At 37.9% G+C, this 21175-nt stretch overlaps 1 protein-coding gene across 1 annotated transcript in view; it reads right to left on the bottom strand.

Annotated features, from left to right (window-relative positions):
- ZEB1 (zinc finger E-box binding homeobox 1) overlaps positions 1–21175 on the bottom strand; it is a 203026-nt gene that overhangs the window by 69508 nt on the left and 112343 nt on the right.

Here is a 21175-nt window from a genome sequence, read left to right as displayed (position 1 = left end):
GTTTTCAAATGGACACCCTTTCCACATGCTCAATAATTTTTTTTCTTTTTAGGGCCATACCTGTGGCATATGGAAGTTCCCAGGCTAGTGGTCAAATCGGAGCTGCAGCTGCAGGCCTACATCATAGTCTGCAGACCTACACCACAGCCAGAGCCATGGCAACACCAGATCCAAGCCTCATCTGCGACCTTTGCCACAGCTTGTGGCAACACTGGATACTTAACCCACTGAGTGAGGCCAGGAATCAAACCTGTATTCTCATGGACACTAGGTCAGGTTCTTAACCTACTAAGCCACAACAGGAACTCTGAATTTCATTAAAATTTAACACCAGCAGTATGACAGCATACAATAATTCTCAATGATAATAGCTCATAGAACTATAAGAGTTGAGAATAAAATTCTCTAAAACAAATAATACAGTATAGTCAATATTTTTCCTTCAGAGTCCTTTTAGCAGTCACTGCAATGAGATAGATTATTAGAACCACTTTGGGTATGGCCACTGGAAGACAACCTCTTTTCAATGACCTGCAATGATTCCTACTTGCTAGGACAGGATTGACAGGAAGGGAGAGAAAGAAAACTTTTCTTTGTTTAGGTAGCTAATCACTGCCAGTTATTCTTTCCATTTCTTCCTTAAATTTTCTAACATTCTTGAAAGAAGATAATCACCTTGTGCTGAAATGATATACATAGATATCCCCCTTCCCATATAAATACACACACACACACACCCCTCTGAGAACACGGAAGAAGAAACACAAAAGTATGGATGTGTAGGCGTTCCCGTCGTGGTGCAGAGGAAACAAATATGACTAGGAACCATGAGGTTGAGGGTTTGATTCCTGGCCTCGCTCAGTGGATTGGGGATCCGGCGTTGCTGTGAGCTGTGGTGTGGGTCAGACGTGGCTTGGATCCTGCATTGCTGTGGCTGTGGTGTAGGCCGGCAGCTGTAATTCTGATTTGACCCCTAGCCTGGGAACCTCCATATGCCAAGGGTGTGGCCCTAAAAAGCAAAAAAACAAAAACAAAAACAAAACAAACACAAAACAAAAACAAAACAAAAAAAAGCATGGATGTGTATGTCAAGAACTAATAATCAAAAGTCTCCAAACTGCCTTAATAGAACCTGGTAAGACCCCTCCATCCAAAAAAAGTACTGGGGTGACCCTTTTGCCCACATTAGGAATTCCTCGATATCCTCTGTCAGAAGAAAAATGTCCCCTTGCTGTGTCTTTAATACTCTAGTGTGAATACATTTTCCCAGATCTTTTCCCAAGGGCAAATCATTTTCTAATTTTAATATAAAAGTAATACATGTCATTATAAAAAATTCATACTATACAAACATGTACAGGCAGGCATGATACTAAGCATTTTATATGCCTTACCCGATTTAATTCACATAGACCCTCACCTTAGAAATAGAAATCCTATATATAGATGTATATATGCATATTTAAATATACACATATGGATCACATTATACCGTTTTTCCACTTAATAACATAACCTGGAACTTTCCTACTGAGTATATATGGAGCTTTCTCATTTTCCTCTGGATGGCTACACAGCATTTCACTGTATAGATAAAACTTAAACAATCAACTACGGCAAAATTTAGTCTGTTTCCAGCGTTTAAGCACTGTCAACACCATCATAATACATTTTCTTGTAAATGTATCTTTGGACATTCCTTAAATACATTTGTCAGATACATTAGAAGGGGTGGAATACTCAGTCAAAGGAAAACTTACCAAGTAGATATGGACACACAGGGAATTCCTTGCACTCCAGCCAAACTGTGAACAAAGTAAACTGTGAACCTGTGTGTATGTTTGATTCTCAAAGGACAGTCTACCGTTGGAAAAGGCTTTCCTCGTGAGAGTAAGATACAAATGTGTGTGTGTGCATTCGAATGAAGGACCCTAACTGGCAAATGATACACAGTGTTATTAATTTTCATTTTTTTCTTTCAAGGGTTCCTTATTAGTAGCCTACTAAACGACTTATTAAAGTCATTTATGTGCCACAAGCTAAAATTGGAACCCAGATAGTGTTTACTGAGGATTAATTGGTTCTGTATTCCACTAGGTCTGGCCACCACGTAAGGTTTGGCTCCCTGAAAAGCTCTCACTGTGCTGGCACACGCATGGATAGTTGAAATTCCTACCATTTTCTAAAGGGTGATTTCTGAACAACTTCAGTAAGTTGAGTTGGCCACGGTTTTACACTAGTGCTAGTCTTCCCTTTAATAAGCATACTGTAGCTTAGCTTTATCATTATCAATATTGTCAGCTGTAGGTTGTTTGGTTAACCCTAGATTGTGTATTTAACATACACACACAGAGAATTTGGGGCTTGAAAATTTTCCAATAATTAGACTTTAAGACATATACATATTATGGCTCAAATATTTACTTGCGTGCTTCACAGTTTTCATTAAGTTCTTATTCTGAGCTGCAGAGGTTTTACTCTCCCTGAGTCAACTGGAGCCCAAAGTGCTCTATGACAATAACTGTCACTTTCCAGGGCTTGAGTAAAACTCCTCTGTCCCTAGTATAAGATGCCATTGTGGCCACTCAAGACTATAAGCCAAATATCCAAACACAGAAACTGTATACATATATGATCTTGTGAATTTTCCCAAAGTGTGTTTTGAAAAGTGGTTTAAAAAAAATGGAAAAAATCCAGAAAAGCAATACATTTTGTTGGTTAAGAAGGAAAAAAAGACCAACAATTATTTTCCAAGACACCTCACTCTCTTCTGCTTCACAGTCACTTAGCTGAGAGAAAAAGTAGTGAAAATCACTTACATTAATTATCATAACTCAGATCACAGGCAAGCCTCCCTGTGTATCTGGATTTATCCTTTTGTGAATCTACAGAGATAATTTCAAAACTAGAGCCCCAGCATCAAAAGCATAGAGAATAATGCAGGATCTCTATAAATTCTAATAGCCAAAGAGAATGCCGGCTATCTCAACTGTCTGCCCATCTATCTCCGTATATCTATATTGTTTAACCTTTGGCTAAAAAAATAATAAAATGTAATTTAAAGAGTATTTTGTTAACAATCACAGGTGATCATCACTGCTTGCTCCTTGATTTTAATTAAAATAATAAAATTCCAAGAAAGAAAAGATAGAGGAATAGAAAAGGTAAATTGTTTTTTTAAAATCTTTAAATATAATTTATAATATACAACATGAATTTAAATTTCAGTAGAAAAAGGCAAATTTTCATTTTCAGTGTATTCTAGAACGTGGTAAGGACATGCTGACCTTTTGGTGGTGGTTCTTATTTGTGTCACTTGCTAAGATAATGCCAGACTTAGCAGTGTCTGCTGCACAAGGTGGTCATGAGAAGCACACGACCTAATCATGCACTGTGCTCGGATCAGCATCTTGCATGCAGTAAAGACTACAGAGTGTCTGCTCTTTCTATGATCAGCAGCAGTACCTCAGTGAAACTTTACAACAATTCCTGAAAGTAGGTATTATTATATCTTCCTTCTACAGACAAAAAGAGTAGCTGAGTAATGTAGCTCAGGATTATGCAGCTAAGTTGTAGAGCTGGTCTGCCGGACACCACAACTACTAGTACCATGTATAAAACCTGTTGACTGAAAAATCACTGCACTAATAATAGATATTTTTAAACCTGTAGATCTGTATCTAGCCTATTCTGGGGCCCTGCAATTCCATACTTAACAATTTGCTACTAAAAACATTTTCAAATGACTAAAGAATTTTAACCATTAGAATCTCAAAATAATATCATACAGTATACCATTGGGTAATATCATTATAGTCAATCAACCTTTAAAAAGCCTTTCACATAGCCTAGAATTTTCATTACTTGGTTGCACATAGCACCACATCAATTGCACTAAACTCCTATGTATCTGTTTCCTAAGTTAATGTACAATTTTAATAAAAGAATTCACTAAATCAGATGAACATGGTTCAAAGAAAAGGGCAATACAATCTCAACTTCCATCATGAAGATCATCTAAAGCTTCACGCACAGAGACTGCAGCAGACACTGCTCACTGTGCTCTGCAGAGAAGGGTAGGCGTGGGTATGTGAGGGGGAAATGGGAGGGTCAGATCTGACGCACAGGCCTTCAGTCCTATCAGATGATCACAGTGACATGTGCAGATTAGGGCCACAGGCTACGGCCGTGCTCCGACATGTTTTTGGATGTACAAAGGTGGTTTCCTTCTGAAGGAGGAGTGCGTCATACTTAACCATGTCCCACTTGCACCTACCAGACCCCCAGACACATGCTCCTCTGTGTGGCAGAAAAGAAAGGTACCACCTCTCTGAGGAAGATGGAAGGCTGGTCTTTAAAAATGAACAGACTCCTTCTAACAAGTAGTTCCATGTACCTCAGCTTAACTTACTGTCATCATTTAAGGAAGACCTAGAAAAACAGGTATGCTTCAAGTTATGGTCTCCAAATCACAGTTCAATTAAGTAGGAGAATATTTCACATGTGTTTGCACTGTGCTGAGAACACCGCAATTCAGGCCTTAGTGCCACGAAAGGTGAAGCTGAGGGTGGAACTGCTGAACAAATATTTCCCTTGTCCCTGAACATCACTGGGACAGAAGCAACGTCGCGTCATGTATTTTTCTCATCCTGCACAGCCCCGAGCACTTCTGCTGACCTTCCACAGAGTATGTAAGGAATCATTTGTGGAACTGAGAGTGAGGCCACACTTCTTTTCATCTCAGTGAAGAAATAAGTAAGTTTATTTAAGTGTTACTGTTAATTCAGGCAAATGAATACAAAGCTGAAAAACTCATACATTAACATATGAAATAGAAAGGAGAGATCATCTGACAACTCATAAGGTTAGAGCAAGCTTCTGCAAATAATGTTACTCTGGCTAAGAGGAGCTCATGTTGTCCATAAACACTACACTCAGTATACACTGTAAATATTCTCACTTATTCTGGATTTTGACCTCTAATTTTTAGATGTTAACTTACTAACCATATGTATTTTACTGCATAGTAATGGTTATGATGTAATATGCATATCTAATGTAAAACATGCATAAAATGTGCATCTAAAATGAACATATAAATCATCTAATAATGTACAATGTGTATCTTACCTAATTTTAACTTAAATCCTTTAAAAACAGGCAACAGAGTGCTCCAAGTTCTAGAGTGCTCCAAGCACAATGAACATGGGAGGTTTTAATAACTACTAATGGTTTAGCAAATTTGGGGGGAAGATATTTCAATTCTTCTTGAGGTAAAATCTTTATTTAGGGTCCCTAATGAACAGTAATCATAGACTCTTTCCACATTTTCAAAGTAATTTGAAAAACACAGCTTCAGTGAAAGTCAATGATTCTGCATTTTACCCCTGTGAAGCTGGGTGGGTTTTAACACCTCCAGATACCTGCTACTGATAGAGTGAGGCCAGCAGGCAAAGGAGAAGAGCGGGCTGCCAGCAAGCACAGAATCCTCACACCGGCTCATCTTCTCCCCACCTCTTATGTTCCTGGGATCTGTCTTGGTCCTCCGTCAATTCTTATCCCAGCCTTTCCCCGGTTCTCCAGCCCTCCCTCCCTCTGTCTGGGAGCCATCCCAGATTACCCTCCCCCTTTTCCTGCCTTAGCAACACACCCACTCACTCAGGGAGCTCATCCCAGCCAGCATTAGTACAATTCACAAAAATAGGTGAAGCAGTTAAAACAGCAAAGGTCTCAGCAGACTGAATGAAATCCAGTCCCAGGAACAGGTGTTTCTTTCCTGTGTGTGAGGAAAGTACATGAACCAAAATAATTTACACTAAATTATCACTAATATTTCCTTCATGGGTAAAATCTGCATTATAAAAAGGATGCTTCTAAATTTACATGACCTGCTACTTAGGGAGTACAGGCAGTATGCAAAAAAAGAGGCAAGTAAAATGTGAATACAGAATTAAAAACACAAAAGTGGAAATTACTGCATCAGAAAGTAAAGAAGTTGGAGTTCCTGTCGTGGTGTGGTGGAAACAAATCCAACTAGGAGCCATGAGGTTGCAGATTTGATCCCTGGCCTCGCTCAGTGGGGGTTAAGGATCTGGCATTGCCGTGAGCTGTGGTGTAGGTCACAGATGCGGCTCGGATCTGGCGTTGCCGTGGTTGTGGTGTAGGCCAGTGGCTACAGCTCCAATCAGACCCCTAGCCTGGGAACCTCCATGTGCCGCAGGTGCAGCCCTAAAATGACAAAAGACAAAAGACAAAAAAAAAAAAAAAAAAAAGAAAAAAAAAGAAAGTAGAGAAGTCATTGATAAATCAGTCTAAAATCCAGATCTTTAATGAATCAATAAAATAGACAAATCACTAGCCCACTTAACACCAGAAAAAAACTGAGTTATAAATAGTCTATATTAAAATACAAATGGAGATGTGACTACAACTAAGGGGAATTTAAGAGATATTCTTTATAAATACTTTGTACAAATTTAAGCAAATAAATTTGTAAACATGGCTAAAATTACTTTTCTAGAAAAAGTAAATGATTATGGCTACACATATTATTTTATAAAATTAGAGACAGAAAAGGTAGAGCATAGAATAAATCTACGAAGACATCAAATAGTTAACCAGAAAGTGCCAGATGTTCTCCCAGGTGAACTTCTTCAGATCTTCAAAGGACCTATTATTTTGTTGCTTTTTAAAAAGAGAGAGGAAAATGAAGAGAGTCCTAATTCTTTCTATGAAGCCAGCATAATAACAGTCAATGGAAGTTTGAGGAAGAGCACACATGTATAAACACACTCACAAACTTGGTCTCACTGGTGATCATGGATGTAAAATTCCAAATAAAATATCAAATCCAGCATTACATAACAGGAATAAAGCAGGCATTACTCAACATTAGGAAATATATAAGAGTTCACTACATTAACATAGCAAAGTAGAGACAAAGCACTACTATAGCGTCTTGTGGACACTGAAAGGCATTTGAAAAAATTTACTATTCCTTGCTGAGAAATCCTTTTTCATAAAAATGAAACTGAAGTCAAAGTCATAATAAATGATTATATATTGGAGGTTTTATTAAAAAGATGTTTAATATCATTAGAAGTTAGCAGTATTCTAAAAAGAACTAATTTTTAAAAAGAACAAAAGAAAAAGCACGAATACTTGAAAAGAAAAAGCAAATTATTTGCAGGTGATATGAAGATGTTTCCAAACTCAAGAAAAATCACTAAAAAACTGTTAGTAATTAGATAATACAGTAAATGACTAATTATGACTTCAACAGAAAAAAATCAAGAGCTTTCTAGTAAACCAACCATAACCTGCTAAAACACAACAAAACAAAAATCCTATCAATACTAGCTACCCAAAAGATAACATGAAGGAAAAAAAAGAAGCCTGGAGGACCAGCATGAAGCCTGCACACTCCACTGAGTGTTCAAAGACATGGATGAACGAAGACATCCCCCTTTGGGGTGAAATGATTTCATACCGCAAAGATTCAATTCTACCAAAATAATCTATAAACTCAATGCAAGTCTGGTCCAAATATTAACATGGTGTTTTAGATTCTAAATCTTATTCTAAAGCTGGTAAGGAGAGACAGGGGCACAGATTCTGGAGCCAGACTTCTTGGTTCAAGTTACAGCCTCACCACTTACCGGCCATGTCACATTGGGCATGTTATTAACCTCGTGCTTCAGTTTCCTCATCTCTAAGATGAGAATAATAATAGTAATGTCCCTAAATAGGGCTGTAATAGTGATAAAGATAACTATATATGCAAAAAACAATACAGTAATGTATATAAGTGCTCAATATATGATGTTAGTATTATTATTTTCTGGGAAAATAAATACAAAAATATTCAGGAAAATTCAGAAAACTAATGGTAATGGCAGTGGTAGGGGCACATGAGAAGATCCATGAGAAGATGGATCTCAAAGCTATAGAAATAGAAATAGAGATTTATAGCAGCACAGGGGTGGGGAGACAACCAATGGACTTGCACAGAATCCAGAAACAGATCCTGAAACATATGGTAGCCTTGCTAATCAGATTCCCACCTCTCAACTTTAACCAAAATGAAATTAGCATGGATAAAAGATTTTAATTAACAATAATGAAACCATAGAAGTAACAGAAGAAAGCACAGGCAAATCCTTTTATAGTCTTGGAATAAGAAAGACTTTTTAAAGCAGGACACAAAACCTATTGCATACAGAAAAAGAGAAAAGACAAATGACGAACTGTGAAAAAATATCTGCAATATACGTTACCAAAAGCTGATATCTTTATTATACAAAAAATTCTCAAATATCTATGATAAAAAATGAACTAACCAATAAGAATATTCAAAGTAATCCACATATACAAATATGAGTGGCCAATAAATATGTAACAAGACACCCAACTCCACTAAAGAAATACTTGCTATAAACTTAAATTGTTATAACATCATTACTTCACATACACACCCTCAACTCTCCTGCCTTTCTCTGACTTCAAAGCCCCTATTCTGATTAAATCTCACTTTTCCAGACTCTCTGCCTCAGTCCCACCTTCCTGTAAAGCTTCCTGAAAATGCTGTCTACACTTGCCTCCAACTTGTTTCTTCCTATTTACTCTGAAACCCACCCCAGTCACAACAGCGTTCTTGTCATGACTGAAGAGCTTCACATTATTAAACCCAATGACAACATCCAGTCTTCTTTCCATGTGACCTCCTAGCAGCACATGACACCATCCATCACTCTCTCCTTTCACAGCAATCTCTCCTGTGACTCTCAGTTTTCTGTTCCCTTCCTCCATCTCCTAACCTCCATCTGTTTCATGGCTCTAGACCTGCTTTAGAGCCCAGCCATGTGCTCTCCTCTGACCTCAGACCTGTACAAGTATGGCCTACTTGGCATCTCCACAGAGTTGTCCAATAGGCAAGCCTGCGCATCCAAACCCACCCTCAGTCCTCTTGGGCCTCTCCACCCAGTGTTCTGCCAGTTGCTCAGGCCAAAAGCCTTGATGTCACCTTTGACTCCTCATTTTCTCTTATGTTGCACATCTAATCTGGAGGGGAAATACCTTAAGATACATTCAGCATCTGACCACACACCTCTTGCTCCCCTCCCCACCCCCTCTCACCCAGTATGTGGTAACAGGCTCCTATCAGGCCTTCTTACTTCCTCCTCTGCCTTGTTACAGTCAGTTCTCAGCAGCCAAGTCATCTTTTTACAGCATCACAGGAGCTGCCACCCTTCTCTCAAACCATCTAATGGTTTCCTATCTTATCCACTGCCATTCACAGCCCTTCAGGAGCTGTCACCCTCTGCCTCCTCTCAGACTCCACCTTCTCCTTTACACTGGCTCCCTCCACACCAGACGCACTGGTCAAGGCTCTTCCTGCACCACAAGAACACACCCCACCCCTGTGATTTATTTCTTTTTAAAATAATTATCACCAGGAGTTCCTGTCGTGGCTCAGCAGAAACGAATCTGACTAGCTAGCATCCATGAGGATGCAGGTTCGATCTCTGGCCTTGCTCAGTGGGTTAAGAATCCAGCGTTGCCATGAGCTGTGGTATAGGTCACAGACACAGCTCAGATCTGGCATTGCTCTGGCTGTGGTGTAGGCCAGCAGCTACAGCTCCAATTGTACCCCTATGCTGGGAACCTCCATATGCCACAAGTGTGGCCCTAAAAAGACAAAAAAAAAAATTATCGCCAACTGTCTTAAGATTTTACTACTTTAATTGTCTTCTCTCACTAGAATGTAAAATCTGTGTGGGCAAGATTTTTTTCTGTTCTGTTCACTGCTGTGCCTCATGTGTGTACAACTGAAGTATTAACTGCTCATTAAAAAGTGTTTCTTTAACAAATTAACCAAAAAGGTCCCAATCACATATGGCATATGCAGAGGTTGAGGAAACAAGGGTTGCTTATACATTATGTTTATTTGGCAGTTTACCAAAATTTAAAATATTTACCTGTTGATCCAGCGATTTCTTGGAATTTACTCCACAAATTAACTTACAGAGGTATACAAATATACACATACATATTTCTCTTCCAACTTGTTTTTAATTACAAAAAACCTAAACATCCACCCAAGGTACATCCACTTGTGTTGATACAGAGGAGTTCCCCCAAATAGTTTGATTCCATTCTGTAGAAAATAAAGACATACAGTATATAAACATGCACCTAAATAATAAATGATAATGTCCAGAAGGACATACAAATGAAAAGATGAAGTAATGGAAGAGTGACTCGGTTTTCTCTTCCCTTTATTTTATTCCTCCTATAAGAGTGTTCAAATGTTTGTACTAAAAAATGTTTTAAGACAATTTTCAAATATGCTAGCAAAAAAATCTGAAATAATATTCAGCATACTACTGCTTGTGGTGAATGTTAGAAAATGGAACTGGGATATTTCATAAAATATTAAGAAAATATTTGAATTTTAATAGTAGATAGGTATGATTAGAAACAACAAAATAGTGAAATGACATTTTAAAAATAATTGTTTCTTTTCTCTTTTTTTTTGGGCTGTATCCACAACATGTGGAAGTCTCCACCACAACAGCAGCCCAAACCATATGCCTCCTCTGCTTAGCCCTTGGAGCCACAGAGGAACTCCCTAAAAATAATTCAAGGTTAAGAATAACACTTAAGAAGAAAATAGGAGTTCCCGTCGTGGCGCAGAGGTTAACGAATCCGACTAGGAACCATGAGGTTGCGGGTTCGGTCCCTGCCCTTGCTCAGTGGGTTAACGATCCGGCGTTGCCGTGAGCTGTGGTGTAGGCTGCAGACGCGGCTCGGATCCAGCCTTGCTGTGGCTCTGGCGTAGGCTGGCGGCTACAGCTCCGATTAGACCCCTAGCCTGGGAACCTCCATATGCCGCGGGAGCGGCCCAAAGAAATAGCAAAAAAAAAAAAAAAAAAAAAAAAAAAGACCAAGAAGAAAATAAATATTAAGTTGTAAAAATACATCTTATAGATTCTGAAATAAAACAATTTATTAGAAAATAATAGCTTTATTTTTCTTACATATAAAATATAAAAGGTTGCAGTCTGTTTTAAAGCATGAATAACATTTGCCTTTTCTAGTCATAGCTACATAAGTCTGAAGTTAACTAAAATGAAAAGGGAGGTAATCCATGCAGAAAGGGCAGCGGCCCGTGCCCCTGCCCCATGCCCAAGGCGGCTGCACTCCTACTGCGCAGGGCCCAGGGGGAAGGCCTAGGGAGGGCACAGGTTAGAGCAGCGCATACATACCCATATACATGAGCATATGTTGAATACCTTCTGCTACAGGAGTTGACATGATTTGAAGTTCTCCATTTACACAAAAGTTTTATGAAATATCTTGTCATTTACCCATCCCAGAAGACACTTTATCCCTGATTGGTTTTGAGACTCACATTCATGGCTAACCCGGTTATGAAAAATAAGATGAAGGCAGAGGACAAGAATTTTACTCTGAATCCTTTCATTTGGGTTTTTCAGATTCCTTTCAACTAGCAATATAGTGTGTTTAATTTAAAACTTTGGGCCACCTGCTGCATACCACTGCTCACAATGGGAAAGGAGAAGTAGAAAGCAGGTTGTAAACCCCAAGGAGTAGTCTGAGGCTGGTCCTCCCTTGCTTCCAGGGGAATGGCAGCACCCAGGGGGTCCAACCACAGCTCAAGAGACTCGCCAGGGACCTTGTCTTGGAGGCCTGAGGGCCACGATTCGGATACTGACTCTCCGAGGAGTCATGAAGCTCCTCATGAAGGAACGGTCTTTACTCCTCTATGGACTAGACACAGAAGAACAAGGATCATACTAATAAAGTCTGAACTGGAATTTATTTTTTAATGAAGCATTAAAAACAATTTATAGATTTTACTGAGATCTTCTAAACATTACATGTTACAAGCTTGTAAGTTATCAAATTAGATAGAAGAATTTAGTTCTTCAGACCTCAGGGCTCCAGAAGGTGGGACATACACTGTTTACAGTTTCTGCTTCTGAGGTATGTGAAATATTTACAAAATATGAGTAATTTACATTGAGTATTATAGCAAGAAATGTGACAGTAAATAAAGGCTAAATTGGGAGTGATGGAGCAAATAAATATGATTCTATACCTGTCTAATCTGTGCTAATATGCTACAGAAATAAAATTTTTAATACTTTGGGTTTTTTTTTTTAAATTTGAAAGATGCTGTTGGGAAGTTAAATGGATTTGAATTTTGTACCAAATAATTTCCAGTATTTTGTTTTACCTGATTTATCTGAGAAGCAGTTGGAATGAACTGTCTTTGGACAGAACCTATTCAGAAAATAAACAATATCCAGTAAACAAGATCATGTGAACTCACCACACTTCAATTTTCATATAAACTTTATCTTAGATAGTAAATGGCCTTAGTGGTGAGAGAAATAAAGATTCCTGGAAAAACATACACAAATGGAAACTTTAATACCATATATAGAAACAGACAGAAAAAGGGATATATTTTTAAAGTATTTTAAAGACATTATGACCTATTGAGTTTCTACTCCTGGTGAAAATACAGTCAATCAATGCTACTTACATATAGTTTTTGTACTATGCCCCAAGAAATACTAAGTACTCAGTGTTTTTTTAAATTTATTTTTGTTTTTTATTTTTCTTCAATGGCCTCATCCACGGCATATGGAAGTTTCTGGGCCAGGGACTGAATCTGAGCTGCTGCAGTCAGGTTCTTAACCCATTGTGCCACAGCAAGAACTCCCTAGGTATTCAGTGATTTATATACATTGAATCAGTTAATCCTTACAAGAGCCACATGAAGTTGTTATTATTCTCATTTTATAGATAAGGAAACTGAGGCATAGATAGATTATGTAATTGCCAAAGGTAAACAAGTTGTACTGGAGCCAGGATTCCAAACCAAACCCATGTGGCTCTGGAGCCCCTGCTCCGAACCCACATATACTGCCTTTCTGAAGCAAGCAGAGTTACAGCCAATGCACGAACAAAAAATCCTGACAAACCGGGAGAAAAGAGAGGGTCACAATGAATTATTAATCACTTCATTGACAAGTACTTATTCAAATCTTACTGACTCGGAATCTTAAGAAATTAAAACCTAAAGTATCCTTATTATTCATCCTTATATCAGAAAGACAATGGAAGACATAAATAAAAAAATCTCAGTTCAGAGATTTTATTCTCCTGATTTAAAATTCCAATGGCTTTCCACTGCATATACCATGAATTCCAAAAGCCTATGCACAGCAAGTAATGGTCTCTAGACCTCACTTACACTAAGGCCTCAATAATCTCTTTTATCTTTACCTCCTACCATTCTACCCAATATACTCTACTCCCTAGACATCTCTACTTTCCTGTTACCCTCTGACCTGTATCCTATCCTGCCAAGTTTCTACTCACTTTTCAGAACTCATGTCCAAACCAACAGCTGACCTTGTGGTCATACCCCACCATGCCTTCCTCTGGATCCTACAAGACCCACCTCATTGGTACTCTTGTCTATTTACCACATGGCAACCAGTCATCTTTTCAAAATATAAAGCAAAATATGCCATGTTCCTTCCTGGAAACTTTCAATGGCTCTTCAGTGCTTTATCACAGCCAACAGGCTCTGCTCATTCACACCCACCTTCTCCACTCCATTCTTAAACATCATTCTCACCAAATGATCTTTTTATTCTTTGTATAGAACAGGCCTTTCTCCACTGCAAACCCCTGTCCCCACCATTGCCCTTCCCCAGCCTGGAATGACGCTGGCTTCTGTCTTCTTGTCTCCACCCCAGTGGCAGAGTGTCAAACAACCCTTCCACCACCACCCACCTGAACCTGCTCTTCCTCTATTCTCTCACATCATCCTGTTTATTTTCTTCAAAGCATCCAGTCCACAGGTGTCTAAGCCATTTAGCTACTTTTTTATTTTCTTTCTCTTTATATTAGTTTTCTATTGCTGCTGTAACAATTGCCACAAGCATAAAAGGTATAAAATAGTACACATTTGGTTACTTTACTGCTCTGAAGTCAGAGGTCCAGGACCGGTCTCATTGGGCTAAAATCCAAGTGTTGGCAGAACTGTGGTCTTTCTAGAGGCTCTAGGGGAACCTATGTTTTTGTGTCTTCCAACTTGAAGAGGCTGCCGGGACATGACCCCTTCCCTCTTCAAAGCCAGCAATGACCAGCTAGGACTTTCTCATGTCACATCGCTCTGACCTGAACCTTCTTTTGGTTCTCTCCCCAACTTTTAAAGACTCTCACTGGATAACCCAACATCATCTCTCCATTTTAAGGTCAGTTAACCAGCAACCTGAACATTGTCTGCTGCTTTAATTTTCCTTTGTCACGTGACGTCACATATCCACAGGGTCTGCGGATTAGGTCAGAGATATCTTTAGAGGCCATTATTCTACCTACTGTTCTCCCCGCCACACCCCAAATGTCAGTGCCACAAGAGCAAAGATATTGTCTTGAACCCTCTTAAGAGTCTAGTTCCAAGTATCATAGGGCCTATGGAAGGCTCTTAAGATACCTGAGTTAATTAAAACACTATTGCCTTGGTGAGGCTCTTGACTCTTGCTTTAATGTTCACATTCCTATGTAATTTTTTTAACATTCTCTGCAATGGTGCCCACATCCTATCATGTAGTCATTACATTCACACGCTGATCATTAGGTCTTTGGTCAAGTGTCCTGATAATATGTCAATAAAGGATTAAGTGCTATGAAAGATGCTTACAATCAATTAATTTTAAAGTAAAAGAGACCTCAAAAGGTTTAAATAATGATTTTGTAATTGTTTTTATGGCTTCCTAATAAAGTGTGGAGAATTCTGAAAATACATCAAACAAGAATTACTTTGCTGTTAAATTTATGTAAAATTAATGAATTTTAATCTTGGAAAGGATCTGAAGATGGGTCTCAGTCCTATACTTTACACTTGAAACCCAAAGAAGCTAAGTAATTTTTCTAGTTACACATAAAATTGTGAGCCTGACAGAAAATCCAGTGGACTTTCTATAAAAATCTACCTCCTGAGGTTGCCATGAAGATTAAATTAATGCATTTAAAAGCACAGCAATGCAGTACCTAGATAGCACAAAGAAGTGCTCTATAAATAATGGGGTCAGCAGGTGCTTTTACTGGCATGACCATTGTCATAAACATTATATATTTCCAATTTCTCAACAATAAAAGCAACTTATGCAAAGAAGATATTCATTAATATTTGTTGAGTTAATCATTAAAAATAAAATACAAATACAATTAAACAATTTTTAACATGCTAAATGCTTTTGTTTTGTTTTTGCTGTTGTTTTTTTGTTTTGTTTTTTTGCTTTTTAGGGCCATACTCATGGCATATGGACGTTCCCAAGCTAGAGGTCTAATTGGAGCTATAGCTGCTGGCCTACACCATAGCAACAGCAACGCCAGATCTGAGCCATGTCTGCAACCTACACCACAGCTCACGGCAATGCCAGATCCTTAAACCCCTGAGCAAGTCCAGGGATTGAACCCAGAACCTCATAGTTCCTAGTCGGATTCATTTCTGCTGAGCCATGATGGGAACTCCCTAAATGCTCTTGTATTTACTTTTATTTTTACAGGAAAAGGCAGGTAGAGAAGAAACAAAGCAGAGGATGAATATTACACTGACTTCTGTCATGATGCCTCCCCAATATATACTCGTTAATAGCAATTTCTCTCTTCCCTTATTGTCCATACTAGCAAGGTCAAAAGCATTTTTATCATACTACTAAGGTGCTATGGTATCTGCCTTGTTCACACTTTTAGCATCCGCACTGATGCAAAGGCCGTGGTGGGTAAAACTGTTGGTTCTTGAGCCCAACTCAAAGCAAGGGCAACAAACAATATCCTTGTATCCTTCACTGCTACTCTTTTCTAGTTTTTTTTTTTTTTTTTAATGCCATTTTACTTAAGAATGCTCTGATGTGGAGTTCCCGTCGTGGTGCAGTGGTTAACGAATCCGACTAGGAACCATGAGGTTGCGGGTTCGGTCCCTGCCCTTGCTCAGTGGGTTAACGATCCTGCGTTGCCGTGAGCTGTGGTGTAGGTTGCAGACGCGGCTCGGATCCCACGTAGCTGTGGCTCTGGCGTAGGCTGGAGGCTACAGCTCCGATTCAACCCCTAGCCTGGGAACCTCCATATGCCACGGGAGCGGCCCAAGAAATAGCAACAACAACAACAACAACAACAAGACAAAAAAAAAAAAAGAATGCTCTGATGAAGCAGTTAATTGTTTTACTAAATCTTTATCCTTTAGTACTTATTTTTAAAATACTCTGTGTGACAAAATGAGATGTACACATAAAACATTTCTGCTGGGTGTCAAAACCTGTGATTGTTTTGAGTTGCCAGCTAAACTAGCTGCTTTGTTCATGATACATCAATTTTTTTTTTTTTTTTTGTCTTTTTGTCATTTCTTGCACCACTTGCGTGGCATATGGAGGTTCCCAGGCTAGGGGTCCAATTGGAGCTGTAGCCACCAGCCTACGCCACAGCCACAGCAACGCAGGATCTGAGCTGCGTCTGCGACCTACACCACAGCTCATGGCAACGCCGGATCCTTAACCCACTGAGCAAGGCCAGGGATCAAATCTGCAAACTCATGGTTCCTAGTCGGATTCATTAACCACTGCACCATGATGGGAATTCCCATGATACATCAATTTTACTTGAAAGAACAACTAACTATGGTTTTGCAGACTTAAGAATTTGAGGGACACTTAAAAAACAGAACAAAACAAAACAAGTAAGCCTGTCACTTCAAGGAAAACATAAGACCAAATTTGTTGCCTATGATAAAATGTGAGCTTTTAGGTCTAAGTTAAGACTTCTGGAAAATTTGTGAGTTTCAGAGCTTCTCAATTTTAAAGACTCTTCTAAAGAGACTGGTGATTTTCTTGACATGGTGAAGTGAAATGTGTCAATATTTCAAATATGTATACAACTCAGTGGACCAATATATACCAAATGACTAATGCACGATAATACAGACTCATGAGTGTATAAAAGATTCATTTAAAGTTCAACACAGACCAATGGATTTTAATGTAATAGACCATGAAATTTACTATATGCACATTAAATTCACCACATTGCAACTAATACGGTGCTACTTGATGAGTTTTGGTGTAGTAATCAAATAATATCACGATTATCTGAAAAAGCTAATTCTAACATAACTGTGTGAGGCTCTGTTTTAACAGATCTCAACCAAAACGAATCACAACAGATTGAATACAAAGAAGATATGTGAATGTGGTTGCCTTTTACTATAATAAGAAGAATAAATTAATAGAATATTTTAAGTGTTTTAAACTTTTAAGGTTTCAATTTTGAAAACAGTAAATATGAATAAATATAACCTACATAATCAAAAGCACATTGAGGTCTTCAAATATTTCGAAGAGTCTCAAGAGATCCTGAGATCAAAAAACCTTTACGAAGTGTGCTATTTAATACGGTAGCCACTAGCCACATAATATTTTTCACATTAGAGTTCATTAAAATTATAAGTAAAATACAAAGTTCAAGTCCTCATTCATTGGACATACTAAACACAGTTCAATTGCTCAATAACTACATGTGGCTAGTGGCTATTAGACAGAATACAGAACATTTCTATCATCACAGAAATGACTACTGATGGTGCTGATCTATATCTGCATTTTGGAAGCAGTTAATCAGCATCTTATTAAACATCACTAGTATTATTCTTTCAGCATTTTCACACTGTTCTAACTCTCTAAAAGGAATATATGCCTTTTGATGGTAGGGACTAAAACACTTATATCCATATCTATGTGTACCTAACATGATAATGCTTTATACATATATATGTATATATACACACACACACACGCATATGAGATTGTAGCCCATAATATCTTAAAAGTACATTACTGTGAATAAATATGCTGAACAAGATACTTGCTTAACCAAATGTTACCCCAATGAATATTTATTGAGACTTTTACATTAGATAGGCCACCCATGTGATTATGTTTATTACCTTTTATATTTCACTGTATTCCTGTTCAAACTTATAAACACGAGGTCTCCACTTTTTCTGTTCTTATATGTTTTAATAAACCACTCTGTTAACAGCTAGGTTACATTGCTTCACTTCATTTTCATAAATAAGGATTTAAAGACAAGCCTTTCCTTTTATTATCTATTGGTTATACTAAACAAGTCTTATAGTTTATAAACATGGGCTATTAATTAAGACTTTCAAGTTTTCCAAAGGCCCTGGTACGTGAGGTTAAAAAAAAGAAATGTTTTAAAGTTATATTAAATATGCAAACAATAAAATGATTAAATGTTTTGAATGAATTAGTATCAGCTGAGATTTACAGAATGCTTTTAGTTTCTGTGTAGCTTTGTAGGATTCCTAACTTTTTAACTTTTTTAGTATATAATTATTTTGATTGACAATTCCTATATCCTACTAATACTAGGGGAAGGGATCCGTGGAAGTTTATTCAAATTAAAATTTAAAATAAATTTTGTTTAAATACACTTCTGAGATTTTTACACACCAAGAAAACTGCAAAGTACTTTGGGATACCAAAAAGCTAGGGCTGGCCTATGCTTGCCCTCTGTTACTCCCCATTCAATAAATAATTAGAGATTTATAGTAAAGTGAACATTGCTTCTTATTTCGGTTTATTTTTTTATTTTTTATTTTATTTTTTTGGCTTTTTGCTATTTCTTGGGCTGCTCCCACGGCATATGGAGGTTCCCAGGCTAGGGGTCAAATTGGAGCTGTAGCCTCCGGCCTACGCCAGAGGCACAGCAACGCGCCAGAGGCACAGCAACGCGGGATCCAAACCACGTCTGCAACCTACACCACAGCTCACGGCAACGCCGGATCGTTAACCCACTGAGCAAGGGCAGGGATCGAACCCGCAATCTCATGGTTCCTAGTCGGATTCGTTAACCACTGCGCCACGACGGGAACTCCCTTATTTCAGTTTAGTTTAAAGCAATGCTCTGTGGCAGGCAAGACCACATTTATAGGAGGAGAAAAGGGAGATATGTGGGCTTCTGGCCAGGTACTTCTCTGGTCAACAACCAAGATTTGTACCTGGAACTAGGTGAGAGATTTTATGTGCTCATATATATACAAGAACGCTCTGCCAACTTAGGCCTATGCATCATCCCCTCCATACACCATCCTAAAGATTGTTTTTGGAAAAAGAAGAAATTATTTTTTCTAAAATCTGGTTTTTGGGTGACAATAAAAATATGATCCATAAAATAACACTGTTCAGTGTGGAGCAGGTACTGATTTTGGCCTTACAAAATCACCCCTACTTCATGCAAAAGAATGTGTACCCTAAGTTGAATCACAGGAATTTACTTCCTCAACAAAACCAAATAAATGCTATTTAAATGAAGTAATTTTTGTAAACTGTAAGCTTTGAAAGCTTTGAAAGCTTTGAAAGCCTCTGTTTTCAATTTTGTCTTGCTATATAAGTTCATTCCAAATGATGTTTCTGTAACTAGAAAGGCTTATGATCTAAATAAGAGCCAAGGTATTTTCATAAACTGCTTTGTTTCCCATGTAAACTATTTGAGTGCCTATGCAGCAAATTATCTTCCAAGAAACATTAACCTATAGCTAAGGATAAAGATTTTACACTATATTGACAGTGGTAGAAATTTTTTAAAAAGTAAAATCAGATTTTATCGTTTGTATTGGCTTGTTAAATTTTAACATGGAAAAATTAGGAAGTTTAGATAAAAGCCATATGATTAAATAATTATTAAACTGAAAAAAAAGACAATTTTTAGTAACTTCAACCATATCTCTAAATAGTAGCAATCTAAGATACTATATTAAAAGATAGTATTTAGCTCACATAAGGAGGCAATTCACTAATAAAAGCTATAAAGGTATAATCTAACAACGTAACAAAGGCTTTGGGGTCTAGCTGATTTGAATTCAAATCATGGGTCAGACAAGGAATGACTGGTTTTTCTGGACAAGTTTCATGCTTAAGTCTTTGTTTCTTTACATATAACATGATAATCACTTAGACTTTTTAGGACTGAATTAGGCAATTTCTGTAAATTGCTTAGTGCAATAAATGATGCATGTTTACCATTAATAAATGGCTGCATGTTTACCATTAATAAATGGCTCTACACACCACACACAGAGAGTTTTCCCAGGACACAAATATATTTATAAGCATTTCACTTTGATTCATTTTCATAATCCATACCTGATATGACATGCTATTAAAGTTTTTTTACTCTGTCAAATGTTTAGAGATTTAATAGAAAATTAAGAGATCTAGATTTAAAAATCATAGGCAATTGCATAAGAGTATTAAAAACAGACTATCAGAATCTTATTAGACTCTTCCCCTTAAGTAAGAATTCTGTTTATAGCATTTCTGACAGAGTCACTGGCCCCCCCCACCCCGCCCTTTTGGGCTGTGCCTACAGTATGTAGAAATTCCTAAGTCTGGGATAGAACCCACACCACAGCAGTGACAACACCAAATCCTTAACTGCTAGACTACCAGGGAACTCCAGATTCACTGACTTTTAAAGCAACCAGTTCATGTTCTTTGTATCTCAGATGGGGGATGAGGAGTGAAAGAGTTTGAGAGAGTGAGAAAGAGAGTGAGAGAGATCTATCTCCAGAAGAAATAGAGAATGAGAAAAAAAGAGGTTGAAATTAAGTGCTGGTAATATATTTTGAGCTCCTGGATTGACAAATACCTGAAGCCATCACCTCTGGTACATCCCTTGTACTTTCGAAAGTTATGTGAGCCAATAAAATCCATCCTGCCCTCCTCCCCTCTTTTGCCTTATGCCTACTGATTGAGGTATCTGAAACTTACAACCCAAACAGTCTTTATTAATACACTAATTAGTGGTGAGAATACAGCACGTAGACAGAATGATGGCTTTATTTCCATCATATCCATTAGAATTCAGTAAAAGACGAATTTGGCATTTATACTCAAGATATTGATTCCAGAGCTTGTGCCCTTAATGACAGTGGCATAGTAAATGGCAGCACTATTACATATATCTCTGAGATGTAACAATAGAATTCTTTTCTGAATTAAGACAAGGAGGTTAATAAATGCACCTATATGCACCTGTTTTCTTTTTTTGTCTT

The sequence above is a fragment of the Sus scrofa genome, chromosome 10 (assembly GCF_000003025.6).
Source record: "Sus scrofa isolate TJ Tabasco breed Duroc chromosome 10, Sscrofa11.1, whole genome shotgun sequence".
NCBI classification, from domain to species: Eukaryota; Metazoa; Chordata; class Mammalia; order Artiodactyla; family Suidae; genus Sus; species Sus scrofa.
Note: the sequence above shows the minus strand (reverse complement) of the source record. Positions and strands in the feature narration are given on the sequence as shown.